Source organism: Euprymna scolopes, chromosome 19 (assembly GCF_053919585.1).
Source record: "Euprymna scolopes isolate OS-2025 chromosome 19, ASM5391958v1, whole genome shotgun sequence".
Lineage (NCBI taxonomy): Eukaryota > Metazoa > Mollusca > Cephalopoda > Sepiida > Sepiolidae > Euprymna > Euprymna scolopes.
The window spans coordinates 66,541,620-66,549,239 of NC_136500.1; positions in this window are offsets into that span (position 1 = coordinate 66,541,620).

The window sequence follows — 7,620 nt, forward strand, 5'->3', positions numbered from 1 at the left end:
GTCGTAAAGAACCCACTTGTCATCGCAAATCGCAATCCGGTCCTTAAATGGGTTGTTCTTGTGGAGTAAAAAAAGGGAAGAAGACACTTCATAACGGCGTTTCTTTTGGTTGTCGTCCAATTCGGGAGACACGGATTTATCTATCTCTTTAGTGGTTTTAAACTTTCGTATACGTTACGTATAATTAATTAGCAATTTCTTGAACAGTTATGCGTGTATTTACTTCGACTAAGGCTCTTAATTGTTCGTTGTCAACATCCGATTATAAACTACTGCACACATCATCTTCATCGTCGCCGACAGAAATTTCGTTAATCACCATTATACTATTCCTCAAGTAGTGGTTCGTGAGCCAAACGCTTCTTTGATATCACGAGCTGTTTAAGCAGCATTTCGGCCTAGATTGAATGGAAATCAGAAAAATGTGCGAATTCGCTTTTTTTCTATCTGGTAGTCACCGTTTTAAAAGAAAGACATTATTGTTTTAAAACGATAATAATTTAAACGATTTGAAATGTTTTTTTATGATATATAATTATATTAATGGTATATAAATTATATTAATGATATATAAATTAAGTATACTCTATTGAAAACGTATTTGAAAATTAAAATGCATTATTTTAAATCAAAATTTTACAATCCCGAAAGAACATTTTTGTCAACCCAATATATATATATATATATATATATATATATATATATATATATATATATATATATATAAATAAATGTAATATTATTGTAGTAAGCACTGTCAATGTCTCCCTCCATCTTTCTGTCTATTACATTTTGTATATATATATATATATATATATATATATATATATATATATATATATATATATATATATATATATACAAAATGTAATAGACAGAAAGATGGAGGGAGACATTGACAGTGCTTACTACAATAATATTACATTTATAAGAGATGACTTAAACTGATCCATTAAGAAGTAATCATATTTCACATTTATCGTTCTGACATCATTATGATGCCTTGTTTTTCCTGTCATGATACAAACCCTCCTGCTTTGGACGACTAATTTAATCTTGTAAACAAGGAAATCTGACGTAAAATACCGACCGCCATCATTTATTTTAGCCGCTAACGGAAAAAAATTAAAACGAAGACAAGCCAAAACAACAAGGCCACTAAACACGAATCTAGCTTCAAGAAAAAAAGATTCAAGGTAGGCCATAACTAATCTAATAAAAATAAAATCAAAATGATCGCCATAGCCGAGTGCGACTCGGAGACTCCCCTTTTCGTTAGGTAATACACTGGGATACAGTAGAATACCACTCTTTTCCAGAATTACTACAGTAATTCTTAGTCAGTACCTTATAATGACGGTTATTTAACATATATAAAAGGCAAATTGGGCTCGCGCGTTTGTGTATGTCCACGAAAGGCTTTTGCTTGTGGGTTAGATTTCGGGAGAAGTTTTCGCTTACTTCCTAGATCGTAATATCCTAGATTCGTAAATGGATATTGTCTCCATCTTTTTTCTTCTTTTGATCGAGTTCCCACCATCCCGCTGTGTCGGCTGTTTGTTTGTCTTTTTCGTATAAATAAAGCGAAACTATTTGAACACAAATGCCTAGTCCTCAAGCCAGGTAGTATCTGTTCTGGAATTGGTTCTTGGTAAATGTAGAAGAAACCCTTCATAATGACACAATTACTATTTATTTGGATACTGCCAGAACACCCGTTTTTGGGAGTGAGTTGGTTTTCCCCCACATTAAAAACGACCTTCGTGGGAAGTTTAAAAGCAACCCCATTTCTGAAAGTCATTCTTAATTGACTCTGTTAAATTTGAACGCGATAAACTTTCGGTCGCATCATAGAGTAGGGGGTAAACGTCAAATTTTCTTTCACGTTCTTTTCCGTCCTCGCGTCATGGGTTCGAGCCTGCCTGCCTATTACCACTTTTTTTAAACACCTCCAAACACCCGGGAAACGCCGGGAACCCAGGCTAGTTTAACAAGAAAGGCATTATTCAATATTTTTTTTAGTCTTTATCATAACTCGGACAATAATTGAACCATCATCTCTCAATACCTTAACAAACACGCCAACCAGTGTTCAACTGCAATAATATATTACTTAAAACAGCAATATCTACCTTTACTGATTATTCTCCATAGAAATGCGTCGAAGTATTACTAATGTTATATTTACATTATATTTATGGTTGGTTAATTATATAAATCTAAATGAAAACTTAATAATGGTCAGTGTATACTGTTTTGAGAGATAATATTTCCGATTTTTTCAGCTTAGAATTGATAATATGTATGACTTAAATTGTCTGAACTATTGCCCCACCTTCAGTGTTGTTCACACAAAGTTATGCCCGATGTAATTCTCAACATTTTCGGTGTGTCTTAACACTGGTACTTATTTCTTAATGGTGGAAAAATGTTTATATAATTCTTTCCCAAGGAATCATACGTGTTAAGAATTCAAAATGTCGAGAATTACATTGGCTACAACGTTGTGTGATGAGCACTGAATATAAGACAGTAATTCGGACAATTTAACTCATAAATATTATCAGTCTTCAGCAAAAAATTTCGGTAATATTATATCCCATTAGTTTTCCATTATTTGATATACATAGCAACCTTGGATCACACACACACACACACACACACACACACACACACACACACACACACACACACACACACACACACACACGCACGCACACACACACACATATATATATAATCCCTCCTCTCATACCTATACCCTCCAAGTGGCCACTCTCTTCTGGGGACGCGATCTTCCCCACACTAAGAACCGATCCTGGGTCTGGCCACACCCACATGGGGAGACAAATAAATAGAAAACTTAAAAAAAAACTACGTATATTTATAAATACACCTCTTTATCTAAACACACATGATATTAAGAATACCCGAACAGTCTAAGACTGAAACGAAAACTCACAATACTAAAATCTAAGAATCCAAAAAATAAATATCAAAATTGAATGAAAACACCCCTACCCTTATTTCAGAGGAGCTGCCCCCCTCCTACCACACACACATTAGTAACGACCTTGGATCACAGTTACCTTCTTAGGGAAGTAAATAACTTTATAATACTATAAAACAGAACATACATTCTTCAAACCAATAAAAGAAAACACACACACACTCACCCCCCACACGCACACGCACACGCACACATCCTACCCTATGCACCCAGTTGACCAATTAACAATGGGCCCCTCACCCGCACTCAAGTAAGAGTAAAAAAAATGAGAAAAACAAATAAAGATAAATAAAACACAAGCAGAGAGAGAGAGAGAGAGAGAGAGAGAGAGAGAAAGAGAGAGAGAGAGAAACATACGACATCAGTCCAGACCAATGAACCAGTAATAAAAATTGAACATACGAATGAAAAGTAGACTCATTTACACATATTTCCACCTCTCCGAAACATTTCAAATGAACTACGAAAATGTTCTTTTACATTTTTAACACATCTTGAATATATTCTAACCATTTTAAATACTTTCTGAAGAGGACGCTTCACAAAACGTCTGAAACGCGTAAAAAACGATTTCAATGATTTAAAAACATTATTACAATGATCTAAACATAATTTCCAATGAAAAACCAAAACACAGAATAATAAAATAATGTTAAAAAATACACATTATTTCAAGTAAGACAAAGAATACTTTCGAAATTTTATCTCCTTATCTTATAGGGTTTCGATATAATCATAGGTTTCCATAACAGCTGATTGTTGGATAAATCGATTCGAAAGTATATATATATATATATATATATATATATATATATATATATATATATATATATATATATATATATATATAACGTCGGACCCATATTTAGACTTTAACCTAAATAGTATGTAAGTTGGCGAATCACACTTTAATTTTGATTAACCGATTATAATTTGTGATTGTTATTTTATGATATTCTTCACTATATACTAACGTTATCGACAATAATTGAGTTAAGCGTACTCAATCGGATTTGGACGTTTTCTAATATGAAGATGTTTGTAAACACTTATATACTGAACCTTAAAGAAATCATGGATGTTATATAACATGGAACTATTTCGAAATATGTGAACGTAATGGAAAGTCGGAAAACAGGCACATTATCATGAGTTTATTGAAAATAGTTTATAAATACAAAAAGTAGATACTTTTTTTTAACGTTTCACAATTTCTATTAAAAAGTAAATAGCCATTCTTTAAAACTGTTTAACATCTGATAAGTGAATTGACGTCATCAAAGTAAATATTAATTTTACACACATCACATTCAAATACAAAAGTACAAATTTTTCTTTTACAACATAAACGGGATGACTTATTCTCCTCTGGGATGCATCCATTTATGGGTTAAATAAAATTTGTTTTTGGGAACAACACTAACTTCTTGGCCGTCCTTGGGAAATACCGAGCAGACAAATTATTGATTTAATTGAAAATGGACGTTTTACCGATTTCGATGACAATAAAATATGGGAATTTTCATTCACTCCCGGAGCAACGCCAGGTCTCCATGCTAGTCTGTTAATAGTTTTAATTTGTTTTAATGTAATCAAAGTAAAACATTCCTTACGTATATAATTATCAATTTAATTCAATAAGAATGATGGAAATCAAATTCCACCTCTTATGAATTCAGTCATACTAGCTTGTGCTTTAAGATCACAAAACAAGAGCAGCTACACTGGTCTACTATAAAAATAATGTAAAATTGCAAGACAATGTTGGGAGAAAATTATTTAAAGATAAACCGACTAAATGACACAACTTATGATATATTACAAAGTTATCAACGAGTTTTAAAAAAGTAAATTCATACCAGAAAGTCATTCAACAATAAATATTGTACATAAAATGATAATTTCTCTTCTTACAGGGATCAGTATTCATGCGTGTATGCTGTTAACAATAACATTTTATATTTACCACCGTTTAAAATATTCCCTATTTACTTACTTCTCCATGCAGGCAGAGTCAGACATAAAAATCGATGTTTAATGTAGAAGAGAAAATCCAACGCTGTACATTTGGCAAAAAAAAAAAATGCTCCAAGCTAGATGGATCTCTTTTTCACTAAGGTTAGGGTTAGGGTTAAGGTAAGGTTGTGGAGAAAAGAGATTAAACGCAGCACCCCATATAAACTATTCGATTATTCGATTTAACAATATGAACTTAGAAAATGAATGATTTATTCGTCATAATATTCAGTAGGTTGTAAGGTCGAAAATGAGGAAGGAAATATTTACTTATTTTAAGCTAAACTTAAAACCAGGACATAATTAATGACATGTTACATACTCGTTACCAATGGGCTGGTGCGTGGGGGAATATATGCTCTACACAGACTTTTAAACGCACTGCCAATTCCATCCCAAAATGCACTAGATGTGACTGCAATGATACTTCGAGCGTGCATGACGCAGTAATAAAATGAACTACTTCTAGTACGCTTACTCGTTGTCGCCGCGACTTGCCGTTCATTCATCTTCAGTTTTAAGACGCTGGAATTAAGGACCTTCAAAGACGCAACGCCTAGTTCACTTCACTAGCTCTTACATACTTTAACATTCGTTTTCTCCTCTCGTCTCCCAAAGGATCAAAACCTTTCACCGAACGAAAATTACGTGGCTAAACGTACAAGTGAAAACTCTTTCTCCCAATTCATCTGTTACCTACACACACATCGTTTGTCTTATTCTCAAAACTTGCCCTCTTTTAATACAATTGCATCATTCTTCGCAAGATCCAACGGTTAATTATTTTATTCCTTTTATCTCCAAATTCTTTATTTGCATTTATTTGTTTAAAATATGTATACTCTGAATTACTTAACGTTAGCTGTGTAAATTCTATATTTACCTGGATTAGACTGCTCGCTTCGTTGAACTTTAAATCTGTCACATATTTCTGAAAGTTATTATTAAATATCTCTAAACATTTCTAAATTCTGAAAATTGTTTTTTTATTTGTTTTACTCAGCAAGAACATATTACAATATGAAAGCCATCACTCACAATGAAAACCTGAGCGATATTCGTTTGAATGATTGCCGGAGTAAAGGTTACAAACGTAAGTGGTGATTAAGAGTTTTTCTACACCCCGTGCCAGAATTATATGCACATCGATATTTTTGTTCTAACTCTGATAGTTTTCAATGAAAATTTGTGAAATTTAGCACGTTATATGGCAACAATAACGCAAGCGCAGATCTAAAATTTTGAGCTAATCTGCACAGTAATGAACAATTGGTAGCCATTTTGGTGATTTGCATTTATTTTCAACGTGTCAACTTTATATGCAAATCAATGATAAAATACGGTGAAGTACTGAAAGATCATCGAAACATTGATTATTCTTGGAATTTGTAAATTGAGAACAATAACAATAAAGAACAAACAACTTCAATATGGGTTCATAGTACAATCAATATCTTATATAATTGCCATTTTTATTGAGAAGAGCAAAAAAACTTTGCTCCATTGAAGATGCCAAACTTTCGATTTCATCTGATGAAATGTCTTTGGCAGCAGTCAGAATAGCATTCCTTGGAGTTGTACTGCCTTCCTCCGGAGTAAATATTTTGTTTCAAGATCCTCCACAGATTTTTCGATGGGATTTTAATCCGGAGAATAGGATGGCCATCGCATTATTTTCCCATGTCTGGCAAAAACTCTCTCCAAATATTCAGTAGCTATCCTTGCAGAATGAGACGGTGCATTATCATGCATGAATACCACCCTTTTCCGGAATGCCAAATTCTTCTTCTTGTGTCAGGGTTCCAAGTGTTCCTTAATGAAGTCAACGTAATTTTTGGCGGTAATTTTCACTCTATCTGTGACTCTGAATGGTCCTACCACCTCATTGCCAATGATTGCAGCCCAGAACATCACACCACCACTTCCTTATTGATGCCTGATCCTTTGGGGACGTAGACCCTCATTATGGTACCATACTCTCCTCCATACATCGGGTCCATCAAGGGTCGCTCGACACTCATCAGTGGACAAAACAGTTTGAAAATTCACCTTTATCCTTTTTTTCTTGTGGATATCCTTCAATTGATGGCGGAGATCTGGCTTTCCAAATTTTGCAATCGTCCGCAGAATACGGCAACGAGTTGATTTGGACACATAAGGAACACCAGCTTTTTCAAAAACTTGTTTGCTAGATTCAAATGGGTTACGGCGAATTTCTCTATTCATCTTGCTTTTTGTTCGACGTGACAGATATGATTTCTTACGACTTTTACCTTTGTCAGAACTTCCGTTGCAAAGTTGAGGCTTAGTACAATATTTTTTGATTCTACGATGATCACGGTGTAATTCTCTGGAAATTTCTAAGGTGGAAATCTTATTATGGAGCCTATGAACAATTTTAGACTTCTCAGCTTGACTTAAAGCACCTTTACGCCCCATCTTGCATATAAATTTGGCACGCTGAAAAAACTGCAAGTCACAAAAATGACTACCCTTTGCTTGCTGTTGCGCAGATCAGCTTAAAATTTTATATACGCGCATGCTTTAGTGCTGCCGTATAACGTGCGAAGTTTCACGAATTTTCATTGAAAACT